Below are 14538 nucleotides of genomic sequence, written 5' to 3'. Positions count from 1 at the left end.
GAGGAAAGGGGTGGGGGGGGGGAGTTCCTTGTTATTAAATGAGTGCCGGCCTCATACAGCACTGAATTGGTGCTGAGATCCTTGATATATCATGTAGATGTATGGGGGGGGGGAATGTAGAAGTTGTGGCAAAATGCGCTCCCACCAGTAGGAAAAGGAGAAATGAAATCAATGGGCGATAGGTTCAGGACAGACAAAAGGAAATACCACTTTTACACAGAGAGTGATTAAAATGTGAGATTTGCTGCCAGGGGACATAGTGATGTTCACAGGAATCAACACCTTTAAAAGGGGATTAGATAGATTCATGGGGGAGAAGTCCATCAATGCGGGAGCACATTCAGCCCGTGCTAAAAGCACTGCACTGGCTGCCCATAGCATACCGAATTCAGTTCAAGGTGCTGGTTCTCACCTTTAAAGCCCTTTATGGTCAGGGGCCTACATACCTAAGGGACCGCCTTTCCCCGCATGTTCCTCAGAGAGCACTACGATCAGGGTCCCAAAATTGTTTGGCCCTTCTGGGTCCCAGAGAAGCCAGGCTGGCTGCGACGAGGGCCAGGGCCTTCCCAGTGACAGCTCTGTACTGGTGGAACGAGCTCCCGGAAGACATCAGGGCCCCGCGGGACCTTTCGCAGTTCCGCAGGGCCTGTAAGACGGAGCTCTTCCACCAGGCCTTCGATTAGGGAGCCGCACTTAACAAACTGAGGCCCTGACCCCAATACTAATACCACCATCGACAGCCTGTGCCCCACCAATATGACTCAGACTAAGATGTCAGCCGACTGTACGCTGATGCTGCTAAGGCCTCGCCATCGTTACATGATCTGCACTAGCACTTTATTTCGTGTTTTTACATTATATTTTTTAAATCCAATTTTCTGTTTTAGCTGTTCAATAAATTCTATGTAAGCCGCCCTGAGCCTGCCGTGGCAGGGAGGGCGGGATATAGATTAAATAAATAAATGGCTACTAGCCACGGTGACTGAAGGGAACCTCCACATTCGGAGGCACTAATCCTCTGAATCCCAGAGCCAGGAGGCAACATCAGGGGAAGGCCTCTCGGCCTCTATGCCCTGTTGTTGGCCGTCCATAGGAACTGGCTAGCCACTGTGTCAGATAGGATGCTGGACTAGATGGGCTACTGGTCTGACCCAGCAGGGCTCTTCCCGTGTTCTTAAATATTTCCACGGAACGATAACTCTTTTTCTTTACTTCTTGCTGGAATAGTGTTGGAGCACCTTTCCCATGAGGAAAGGCTGGAGAATGTGGGACTTTATATAACTTAGAAAAAAGAAAGCTAAGGTGTGTGTGTGTGAAAACGTGATGGGGGTTTATAACATTATGCATGGGGTGGACAGGACAGACAAAGTACTTCTTTACTCGATGACCCCTGGGCAAAGTTATAACCGTTTCTCAGAAGAATTTCAAAAATGGGTGTTCAGTCTGTAAAGTTGCGAGTTCACTTACCCGCCTGGCAGAAGCTAACTGCTACCAGAAAACAAACTTTCACGGAGAGCCGGCTCAGGGGGGCAAGTCACTAGAGGTCCAAAAGCCTCGCCCAGAAGGTGTGAACTCTACTGACAGAGACTGTTGAGGAGCTTCCGGGTCTCTAGGCGGGCAGATATTAGATCAGGCCCTTGAGGAGTCTCTTCGTCATCTAATGGGAAAGCACCCCTTTCCTTTCCACACCAGCATGAAAGCAAGAAATGGCTGCTAAGTACACTGTTAGGGAAGAGAGCACCAAACCTTTATTTTTCAAGAATAATGTATGCTCAAAAATACACTGCAGTGGGGCAGGATATGACAACATGCCCTTCTCCGCACACCAAAGAGTGAACCGTTTCCACTGAGCCAAGGCTCTTTTTGTAGCAGGGACTCCTTTGCATATTAGGCGACACACCCCTAATGTAGCCAATCCTCCAAGCGCTCACAGTAGCCCCTGTAAGAAGAGCTCTGTAAGCTCTTGGAGGATTGGCTACATTAGGGGTGTGTCACCTAATATGCAAAGGAGTTCCTGCTACAAAAACAGCCCTGCATAACTCTAAGATTTCCTGGTGGTAGATTCACGAGAGTTCAGCAGCGCCTCATTAACCTCTTGGGGGGAAAAACCTCAGGTCCCTGTCCCAATCCTCCAAGCTGTAAGCTTGAGACTCTCCAAATCACCAGAATCATATCTGATCCCTCTCGTCTGGCCTTCTCCAACACCCGGATCAAGAAGGGGAATGGGTGGGGGCTGTGTAACACAGTTCTCCCACCCGGGGTCTCTGAAAAGCGCCTGCCCAGGGACCCTACGTCTCTGCCAGCACGGGAGCAGAACTTCCTCACTTTCACATTGTCCTGGGTTGCAAACAAATCTGTCCCAGGAACACCCTACTGAGCAAAACATAGACTCCAGGTAAACAGGTTTTAGGGACCATTTGTGTGACAGACTCCGTGCCCTGCTCAATCTGTCGGCCTCCACCCTGAACATTCCTGGATGAACGCAACCTGCCAAATGGACGTGGCCTCTTGGCATAGGTCCCCATACCACCCTGTTTGTTCATAATAAAACACTGTGCCTGTGTTGTGTGTCTAGGGGAAAAAATGGATTGATTCCGGAGGATATCTCAGAAACTGATAAGGGAGTTAAAAACTGCTCGTAACTCTATGAAATTAATGTGACACGCTTTTTCTCCTTGTGACCAGGTACCCCGCACAGATGATGACGATGATTATGAAAAGATTGGATTTATACCCCGCCCTTCACTACTCAAAGGTGTATCAGAGTGGCTTACCCTTTTCCCTTTCCTTCCCCACAACAGACACCCTGTGAGGTAGGTGGGGCTGGGAGAGCACTGAGAGAACTGCTCCTGAGAGAACAGCTCTGAATGAACTTTATGACCGACCCAAGGTCACACTGGCAGCCACATGTGGAGGAGTGGGGAATCAAACCTGGTTTTCTGATGCCTGCTTAAACACTCCCAATGGTGAGAACAAGGGGGAACTGACCTGAACTCTAATTTGTACCCAGATTTCACTATAGCCAGGACCCACTCGTCTGAGGTGATGGTTCTCCAGGCCTTGAGAAATTGAGCTAACCTACCTATCCCCAAATTTGGCGGGCTCTAGTCAAAAAGGCTTTTGCGATCGGGTTGACCCCAACAAGGGATTGGTTGGCTCATAGATCAAGTTCTGTTTAAACTCTTAAGTCTCTGGCAATTCTGCTGAGGGACAAAAGGCTTAGAACGAGGATACTGAGCTTTTGGAGCATTAGCATATCTATAGTCCCTTTGAGATGGGTGCCAGGGTTGACATGTATAAGGCCTTTGTTTATATTGCAAAGTACCTTAGAGACTTTGCTGTCTGTTTGTTTTTCTTTATCAGCATTAGAGTCTCATCTGTTCTGGAGGAAAACAAGGTTGCTCCCTCAGATGATAGGTCTTCCGCCTTCTGTTTGTTTGATTGGGGAGAGCTGTAGATCTCAGCCATGGATGCCGTCTTGAGGACAATCACATTTGCCATGGCTCAGGCTGCTGCAACTGCAGAATGCCTGCCAGCGTTTATCTGCTCTTTGGGAAGTCTTATGGCCTCTGTATGCAACACCTTAGCCAGTGGCCGCATGTCTTCTGGTAATAGTTCTAGGTAGGGCAACATCTGCTCCCAAAAGAACAGCTGGTAACCAGTCGTGATCACTTCATAATTTGCAATCTTAAATCCCAATGCAGAGGAAGTGTAAAACTTTCTTCCCACTCCATCCAACTTACGCCAGTCTCTATCAGTGGGTGCTACATGGCAAGTCTGCTGACCTTTGGGCTGCATCTCCTCTGCCGTGAGGGAAGAGGGTGCAGGGTGTGTAATACAATAATTAAATGGATCTTTCTTAACTCTATAGAGATGCTCAGCCCTCCTTGCTGTGGGTTGGAGCGAAGCAGGCCTTTGATAGACCTCTTGTGTAATGTCTTCCAAGCCCTCCAGTATATGGAAGGCCACCATGCCCGCAGAGTCTGAGCCTGGTCGGCTCAGAATATGCTCTGATGTTAGTTATCTCAGTCTCCAATGATTGCGCCATGTGCATTATGTGTTCACTATACATCTTTAAGTCCTCTGCGGGTGACGCCGAGGACTGTTCCATTATCTGCTCATCTGAGCTTGGTCCATCAGATTCGCCCACTGCTTCTTCTTCCCTTCTGTCGATCCCAGGGGAAAGGGGCCTGCAAGACACTGTGGACAAAGGTAGGTATTGATACGGTCTATGTGGATAGGCATACCCACTCAGATCCACAGGCTGATTGATGTTCCCCGTCTGAACGCCGGTAGGTACAGCGATTGCAACCGTCACAGAATCCGTTGAAAAGGCTGCGTCTGAACGCACCCACAGGGTCCTCACACTCCTCCAGATATCCGGGATACATTCTATATAGGTTCAAAGGCCATTTTAATGGAGGATGGTAATGAGACCAAGGAATTGTTAGCTCGGATTCAAGTTCTCGTGGATTCTGACCCGCTGGCAATTCAGCCTCAATCTCCCACTTGGATACGGAGATCGGAGACGACCTTGGATTCGGAGGCATTCTGGGCTTATCCTGTACAGTTGGTGTCATTTCTGGAGTTTGCACAGGGGTCCGATGCTGAGGCAGGGACTTTTGCTTCTCCTCCCCCTTGGTCTTAGCCTTTTTGGCAGGTGGTTCAGCAAATGTGCACTGAGCATGTGGGGAGTGTGAGCCCGACTGGATCTGCTGAGATCTGGAACTGGGGAGCAGAGCTGACCGCACCGAGCCCAAGGAGGCGGTTGTCGGTGGCTTTTTGAGAGCCGTCTTAGAAGGGGAGGGGTCTGAGGCACTAAGTGCTTTTTCCCACAATGCTGCCTTTAACTTTGAAGCTCTATCTCCTCTGGCTTTTGGGGTAAATTTCAGGCAGAACTTACATATGGACACATTGTGCTCCTCCCCCAGACAAAACAGGCACTTGAGTCGCTTTTCCATTACAATGAGTGCATTTCCTACACAAAGCTTCCTGAGCCATGCTGGTACTCAGAAGCAGACGAACAATCGCCATAAATTCCTCACCACTTCAAAGATAGGAGACTCACAGCAAACCAACCTACTCCGTCAGCAGTGAAAGAGGAACTGAAAGTAGGGGCACTGCTGTGTGGGAGCACGTGGTCTCTGGGTGGGAATAAGCTTCCGGCTCCAGTGCACAGTGCTGTAAAAACCTTCCGATAGGCAGGCCTGCTCATGTGCTGTCCCCATGTGGGACTGCACAGAAGAGCAATGATGAACAGAAGGTTCCAGAAAGCATAACAAAGGTCATGGCAGTCTAGTTATTGATGGGCTACATTTCTTTGCCACTTGCCTTAACAACTCATCCACACTTTTCCATAGGTTTCTTGTTGTTTCATGCCATTGACTGAGATTGAACCGAGACAAAATGTATATTGAAATAAGACCCGGGCTAAAATAAGGCCCAGCATAACTTTCTAATACTCCTCCTTTGGAGTATTCTCATTATATCATTGTTGATATTCACTAAACATTTTTTTTTTTTTACAAATATAAAACGCAGGTCGAATATCTCATTAATTTCCACACTTTTTTGTTGTTATCTAACTATATTACCCAGGGCAAATTTGTACAAGCGTATTGTGGTTTGTGGTTTGTATATGATATAATCAACATTTTAAATCCCTGGTTAGCAGATATTGATCTGAAAAGCTCTTGTCCTTAATAAGGAAGAATGTTATATGTAGAGTGCTTTGAATTTCAATTTAGAAGAAGAAGAAGAGATTAGATTTATATCCCGCTCTTCACTACCCAAAGGTGTGTCAGAGCAGCTTACAAACTCCTTCCCCTTCCCCTCCCCACAACAGACACCCTCTGTGAGTTAGGTGGGGCTAGGCGGGGCTGAGAGAGCTCTTGACAGAAACGGCTCTTTTTCAAGGACAGCTCTGGTCAGTGCTACGGCTTGCCCAAGGCCATCCAGCCAGGTGCAAGTGGAGGAGTGGGGAATCAAACCCGGTGCTCCCAGATTAGAGTCCCGCACACTTAACCACTACACCAAACTGGCTCTTGTTTCTATTTATATGGTTGGATCCAGACTAAGTTGGCAAGTTCTGCTGATTCCCCCCTTCCCACTGCAGCACCTCATTCCTCAGGGTCCCCAGTCCCGCGGGAGCGGTATTCTGTGGAATTAGGAGGGGGTAAGCAGGAAAGCCCGATTGTTTAGTCTGGATAAATCTGTGTTCCAAAGGCTGCATTCGGACATTACAAGAAACCCGAGTCGGTTGTTATGGGAACAAGCTTTCGAATTCCTCAAATGCTTGTGCTCTCCCCCCCCCATTTGTTAGTGGCCTGGAGGCTGAAAATTTCTGAGTCCTGACAGACGAGAGGTTGTCGTGACATCTGAATGAGAAGTCAGTCTTCGAGCCATGGGTGAGGGAAGGAAGCAGGGGAGGCATGTCGTCCAGACAACTTTCCAAGGCCCTTCATTACAAGTAAATACAGCTCGCATTGATTCTGCTTCCCCTTCAGAAGCGCTTAATCCTTCCCACAACTCTCCCTCCATCTACTCAACAACAGGAAGGAAAACATTTCCTTCTCATGTGCAAGAGAGACTGCTAAAGAAGCAAGGTCTGGCAACTTTTCTGGGTAAGACCACCACAAAGGTTACCTACTATTAGTCCCACAGTCACTGCGGCACAAGATAATCCCATAGTCCAATAAAAGAAGGCCCCTGCTGCCCTACAACAGACTGCGAACGTGTTATTTATTTATTTGGTTCAATTTGTATCCTGCCTTTCCCATAAGTGGGCTCAGGGCAAGTTATAACATTAATATAAAACAATAAAGTCAAGATTAAAACTATAAATTTAACCCTTAAACCAGGGGTGTCGAACTCATTTGTTATGAGGGCCGCATCTGACATAAGAGTGACCTTGTTGGGCCGGGCCATGTGTGTCATAAAAGGTAAGGCTAGGTAAAGTAAAGGTAAAGGTTCCCTTGCTCGAAAGCCAGTCGAATCCGACTCTAGGGTTGCGGTGTTCATCTCCGTTTCAAAGCCGAAGAGCCAGCGCTGTCCGAAGACGTTTCCGTGGTCAAGTGGCCGGCGTGACTAAACACCAAGGCGCACGGAACGCTGTTACCTTCCCACCGAAGTGGTACCTATCTACTTGCAATTTCTTGCTTTCGAACTGCTAGGTTGGCAGGAGCTGGAACTAGAGACGGGAGCTCACTCCGTCATGCGGCACACTCGGGTCTCGAACTGCTGAACTACCGACCTTCCACAGCCTGCAGTTCAGCGTCTTAACCACTTGAGCCACCGCAGCTCCCAAGGCTAGGCAGCGGAGATATAAACATGCTAACCTCCTCAGGAAAGCTCCTCCATTAGCATGTTCATAGTCTGGGGAACTCCTACAAGTTAATGACTCAGCCCTACCCCACCTTCTGGAGTAGATATAAATTACCTGCCTACCATTTTTCTTCTCACCTCGACACAGAGAGTACTCCATCTTTCTGTGTTATACCTCTGAGGATGCCAGTCACAGCTACTGGCGAAACGTCAGGTTCTACAATGCCAAGACCCACGGCCACACAACCTGGATAATCTACAGCAACTAATAATCTGATATGAGTTTCTAACCTGAATCTAATTGTGTCCCCCCCCTCCAATAAAGAAGCCATGTCCCCAGCCTATGGGAGAGTGCTGTACAAGTTATACAAGTTCAAAGCTTACATTAACAGATGGAAACTAGCCCATCCTCCAACTTGTAGTTCTTCCTCCAGTAAAGCTGGAGAAAGGCTCCTTAGGCTGGACGAAGCCTCCGGACTTTGCTGAGCGGAGCAAGAGGTTGCGGGGTAGGGACCACCTACATTCTCTGGTGTAGGAACTGCAGACAGAAGTTTGTTTTTTTGTCACTGGAGATCTAAAACATCACTGAAGATAGGAAAGAAAAAAAATGCTTCCTTTGCTAATATCAACTCCTCTCTGTGGCATTTCCTAATGGTACACAAGGAATATTGTCTCTTCTTGGCAACACTTTACATGCTGTGGTTTTGTGTTGTATTTTGCTACAGCTTCTATTGGCTTGGAGATGCCCGTAAACATTAAGTGAATACCTAAGTATTCTAAGTTCTAAGTAAGAACAAGTGTGGTACAGCAATTAGATCTGGATGACTCAGAGTCAATCCTCACTCCGCGAAGCTTGCAAGGTGACCTTGGATCACTTAGTTTATTTCTCTCTCAGTTCTACCTACCTCACAGGGTTGTGGGGAAGAGGACAGGTGAATGATGTACACCAGGGGTGTCAAACTCATTTGTTACGAGGGCCGGATCTGACATAAATGAGACCTTGTTGGGCCGGGCCATGTGTGTCATAAAATGTAATGTCAGGTAGCGGAGACATAAACTTTATAAACGACACAAACACAAAGGGGTTTTACTTAAAATGAAAACATGCTTAAAACATTAGCACTCTTGCAACATTTTGTCTATTTAACAGTATCTGATAAATGACACCTCTTGCTCAGAATTACTGCATCAAAATGTCTGTGCTTCTGCAGTCTTGAGTATGCTGTTCAGGTGTGTATCTGTAAGCTGCAAACGTACGATGGCGCAGCAGCAGCAGAACTGGAAGAAGAAGCAGAAGACAGACCAGTTCTACTGTGGGCCTGATAGAAGCCCTCCGGGGGCCTCATCCAGCCCCCAGGCTGCATGTTTGACACCCCTGATGTACACCACCATGAACTCTCTGGAGGAAGGGAAGGACAAGAATGTCCTATATAAGTATAGTCGTGGTTTGTTTCCCTGCCCTCCAAACAAATGACTTGGGACTGCGGGAACACACATTCAAACCACTTTCACCAGCTTTATAAAGTCTTCACTCATAGTCTTTTGGCTCATTCAGCACAGTTGCCACTTGGTTGTAGGGCAGGGGTCAGTGGCTCAGTAGCAGAGCATCTGCTTGGCATACAGAAGGTCCCAGGCTCAATCCTGAGGTCTCTAGTTAAAAAGGCCTGGCAGCAGGTGATCTGAAAGACCTCTGCCTGAGATCCTGGAGAGCCGCTGCCAGCCTGAATAGAGAAGACTGAACGTGACGGGCCAATGTTCTGACTCAGTGCGTGGCAGCTTCAAGTGTCATATGGACTGCTTCAAGGTACAGGATTCTGGAACACACGAGCCAGCCCTTAAGCAATCACTGTACAGTCCAGTGCAAAATGTACAGTAATGCTGTGTTACAGCCAATGCTCCCTCCAGGGGTCATTTTGTAGAAAAAGAGGTGCAGGAGCTCATTAGCATAACACATTAGCATAACTTATTTGCATATGCCACACCCCCTGACATCACCAGAAGTGTGTCAGAAGGCAACACCCACTGCTCAGGCTCCACTGGACTGTTTTGGATTGCTAGGTATTTGGGGGGGGGGGATGTGCAGATCTGTCCCTCAGGGAGGAGAGAGAGCTTGTACCTGAATAAAACTTGGTCTTAAAGGTGCCACTGGACTGTTTTGGACCGGGGGGGGCGGGGGAAGGGCTCTGCAGCTTACCTGGCTGCTTCTTGCTCTGAGGGCTGCTGGGAGCAGGGGGTGGGGCTTGTTGCATATGCCTGCCCCCTGGGCTCTTTACTTGCCGGAGCTCCGCTCCTGTGCACTCCTGCAGGAAATGACCCCTGGCTCCCTCTAAGCAGCGGAGTCTTGTGAGCAAAACTTCTACTTTGTGAGCTACTGGCATTGAAGTTGTGAGCAGTGTTTCTCTCTAAGCTGAGTTAGTGTGAGCTAGCTCACAGTTTTTTAGCCTCCGGCTCACACATTTTTGTCTGAGCTCAGGAAGGGACGGGCTCCAGAGCCAACTGATTTATGCAGTAGCCAAACCGCTCGCTCACAACTTCAATGCCAGTAGCTCACAAAGTAGATTTTTTTACTCACAAGACTCCACAGCTTAGAGGGAGCATTGGTTGTGAGTGAACAACTTGGCTACTGAATAATTTTTTTTTACTCTGCAGCCATCCTTCCTGAGCAAAGACAAAAATCTGCCAGCTGGAGGCTAAAAAAAACTGTGAGCTAGCTCACACTAACTCAGCTTAGAGGGAACACTGGTGACAGAGTACTGCAAAACCACGGTCACACACAGGTTTAGTTACTTCTTCCCCAAAGCACGGGATACAGAAAATCAAGAGTGTACGTTCTTGGGGTGAAAACTCCAAACCAGTTTGCAGGGTTGGAACATGACCGGACTGTCAATCCGATCTCTGAAATACGCTGTCCCTCCTCAATTCTCAGTGGCCTGGAAGGGAATTAAAGCCGTTTTTCACTTCCCTCACGTTACATCTGGTTCAAGGAAGGTCTCTTCCTAATATGGGCCTAACAGCCAATCAATTTTCTCTCCACTGCCTTTTGCCCCTTCGAAGCACAGGAGCCAGATGGCTCTCCTGCTGACCGTTCTGTCGCTATAGCCTTTGCAGGCAGAGAGAGAGAGAGAGAGAGAGGAAGGGGGGGAGAGAAATTCCCGGTGTGAGGGTGAAGTTAAACTACACTGGATTAGCAATGAAAATGGGTGATCAGTGTAATGAGATAATCCCATTACCTTTGTGTTCAAGCTATTTAGCCTCGAATGTGGCCGACCTTCGGTGATTGTGAGTGTCACTGAAGCACAACGCAATCCTTAAAAAAGCAGGAAAGTATTGTGGAAGCTGGTTTGATGTACACCAGGGTTGTGTGGTTTTCTTTCATGCCTCAGTGGATCTAGCTGAGGTTTCCTAAACCTTTTATTTATCTATCATGTTTGCATCTCACCCACCCTCAAAGGCGGACTGGGCAGAAGGCACGTGTTTGGAGGATTTTACTGACCCTGTGAGGTAGGCTAACTGAAAACAACTAACTGAAATCACCACCACCACCACCACCACAATTGTGATTTGCCTCATGAACTTCCTGGCTGAGCAAGGATTCAAACCCAGGTTTCCTGCAACCCTATAAGTCACAATTAACAAACTATTCCTATTTTCATATGGGGATCCTTATACATTTTAATCTGGTCTAACTTCAGATTAGTTTAATTAGAGTTGCCAGATCTGGGTTGGAGAATACCTGGAGACTCTGGGGGTGGATCCAGGAGAGGGTGGAGTTTGGGGAGGGGCGGGGCCTCAGCATAGTCCAGTGCCACAGAGTCCACCCTTCAAAGCAGCCATTTTCTCCAGGGGAGCTGATCTCTGTCAGCTGTAAAAGCGGGGGAGAGAGAGAGGAGAGATTGGATTTATACCTCGCCCTTCTCAACCCAAAGGTGTCTCAGAGCGGCTTACAAACTCCTTTCCCTTCCCCTCCCCACAACAGACACTCTGTGAGGTAGGTGGGGCCGAGAGAGCTCTGACAGAAACTGCTCTTTTCCAAGAACAGCTCTGACAGAACTATGGCTTGTCCAAGGTCATCCAGCAGGTGCAACTGAAGGAGTGGGGAATCAAACCCGGTTCTCCCAGATTAGATTCCGTGCACTTAACCACTACACCAAATTGGCCCAATCACCCTGTAAGCGGAAGGGCTGTCTTCTCCCATACGGTCTCGAATTCAGATCACAGGGAGAGGCCTTCCTGACTGTCCCATCAATCAAAGAAGCTCGTTTGCTGGGCACACGGGAGCAGGCCTTTTCAGTGGCAGCCCCCCGATGATGGATTATGGAACAACCTCTCCAGGGAGGTGTGCCTAGTTCCCTCACTTTAGGAGGCAGCTGAAGGTGGTTTCATTTAGGGCTGCATTTGATTAAAGCAGTCCTACGTTGTGATTTAAATGTTAAATTTTGGTTTTATGTACTTTTATGTAAAGTATTTTATGTATTTTATTCATATTATAAGCCGCCTTGAGCTCCATAAGGAAGGCGGGCGGTAATAAATGTTTTAAATTAATAAGTAATAAACAGTATCATATCACTGGCATCCAGGACTTCCTCCAAAAAGCTCACAGTAGCTTATATTCCAGTTACCAAGCAATCTCCCATTCAACAGCATTTTTTTTTTTTTAAAGTTCAGCAGTGCAACGGTGTCATAGGCTGCTAACAGACCATTCTGGAATTGCCTACCCTGGGTAGTTTGTTTTATGAAAACATTTTTACTCCACCTATGTCACAACATACAGTGACTCACAGCGGCTGACAATACCATTGTTAACGGCAGACAATACCATTAAAACCCGGAAATCATAAGCTAATATCACCTTCAAAATGCTCCTCTTGTCCTCCACTCGCCATAATTCTTCACCGCCTGGTATCAGTGGAAAACCACACTGCAAGCAGAGGCCCCCGCTCACTTCTACTTAGGGTGACCAGATCCTCGGAGCGGGGGGGAATGCTTACCGGGAGCGGGGAGGAAGGCTGAAAATAAACACGATGTACCTACGTGACCCGGAAGTGATGTAGGTGCATGGGGGGTGGGTGACACTAGTTTTTGGGCAAAACTCTGTGGTAGAATTAGCTTCTACCATAGAATTTTGTCCAAAAAACAGAGCACCCCCCCAATTCACCTATGTGCCTATGTCACTTCCGGGTCACATAGGCACATCACATTTATTTCCAGCTTCTTGCTTGTTTGGGGGTAATTGGGGGTGGGTGGAGAGGAGTGCTCAGAACTGAGGGACCACCACCTGCACCGGGGGGGAGGGGTCTGGCACCCCTACTGCTACTGGAAAAGTATTCTGAAGAACTGGAGCAGCTTCTGGAAATTTCTAAGAGAAGGCTCTAGAAGAGGGAGACTCTGAGACGTCCTGAGGTGACACAGAAGAAGAGGTGATCTCTAAAAGAGGCAGGTGCCTGTGGCGTAGACCTTCAAAGGACAGCATCAGCGCCTGAAGTTTTAACCAATCAAATTCAGGGCGGGCCCAAAGTTCTTTGGCACCCTAGGCAAACTATGACCCCACCCCCAATTCAAGAGAGACAAAAGAGAGAAATCTAGAATGGGCATTTTACTTACTGGCCATTCAAAATGAACAATGCAAAAATAAAAACAGAGATGTTCTTCAGAAACCCTCCGTGTCCCATCACAGCAGCTACGCAAGACTAGCGTCAACAGATATGGGGAGATTCTAGAAGCCAGTTAATGGCACACTTCCCTTCAAGCCAGTTGAGGAACGGTTTGGTGTCACGGTTAAGAGTGCGGACTCTAAACTGGGAGAACCGGGTTTGATTCCCCACTCCTCCACATGCAGCTGCTGATGTAACCTTGGGTCAGTCACAAGCTCTGGCACAGCTGTTCTCTCAAGGGCAGTTCTCCAGAGAGCTCTCTCAGCCCCACCTACCTCACAGGGTGCCTGTTGTGGAGAAGGGAAAGGAAAGGGATTGTAAGCCACTCGGATAGTGAAGGGCGGGATATAAATCCAATCTCTTCTTCCTCTTGCCTTTTCGGCACCCGTCAAAATCTGGCACCCTAGGCGATAACCTAGGTTTCCTTACTGGTTGGGCTGGCCCTCATCAAAATGTTTCAAGATGGGAATGATATACCATACACCCCCCCTCCCCGAATCTTCTTCAGCATCAGGTTTGTTAGCATTAACAAATCCTGGGCTGACATGAATAAAGCCCTTGGGGAAAGCAGCTGCTTTTTAAAATTTATCTTTGTCTCATATCCAGATAGCTGTTGTAGAATAGTAGCTAAGAGACTGTGAATAACCCAGATTTAAATCTCACTACAGCCATAATCCAAGAGCTGGCCCTGAAAAACTGTGATTTCTTAGCCTCAGTGTGGCCATCTACCCACTTCTACAATACTGTGTTAACAATACTGACCTCTCTTACAGGGTTAATGTAAAGATTTCAAGGGGGGGGATATGCAAAGTACTTGGAATATTCCGAAGCCTTATATAAAATTCAACATATCCTTAATATAAGTGACCATATAAACACTGGAAGTAGATCTTACATATAAATTACAGACAGTATATTGTGAATCCGTGATTTCTGGAATGCCTTTAGGTAACCCTGTTCACATCCATCAGTGGCCGGCAAGTGGGTTAGATGATATGTCAATATTCATTTATTTAAAATATTCATAATTCGCCACATCTCCTTAGACTCAAGGCAGCTAAAAAACCCCAAAACTTGCAAGGACACAAAAACAACAAATGCCCAATGAAACAAAGAGGGAATTAGATAAGCATATTGAGCAGAGATCCATCAGTGGCTATTAGCCACAAGGTACAGATAGGGACTCTTGGTCTGGGGCAAGTGATGCTCTGTATTCTTGGTGCTTGTTGGAGGGCAACAGTGGGAGGCCTTCTGGTGTCCTGGCTCCACTGCTGGACCTCCTGATGGCACCCGGTATTTTTTGACCACTGTGTGACAGAGTGTTGGACTAGATGGGCCATTGGCCCGATCCAACATTGGCTTCTCTTATGTTCTTATGTTCTCTTACGCCATCTGAAATGCTGTGAGTGAAGGTGCCCTTTGCACCCAGTCTGGTACAACATTCCGGAGGACCTACCAGTGAAAAAAGCCTATGATGTGATTGTTCCCTAGCAGAGAGTACCACCAAGAGAAGGCATTCTGGGAGCACCAGAACACACAGGAATGAAGAACTGGGCTCCACCAC

This window comes from Gekko japonicus, unplaced genomic scaffold (assembly GCF_001447785.1).
Source record: "Gekko japonicus isolate JY-2015 unplaced genomic scaffold, Gekko_japonicus_V1.1 scaffold589, whole genome shotgun sequence".
NCBI lineage: Eukaryota > Metazoa > Chordata > Lepidosauria > Squamata > Gekkonidae > Gekko > Gekko japonicus.
Note: the sequence above shows the minus strand (reverse complement) of the source record.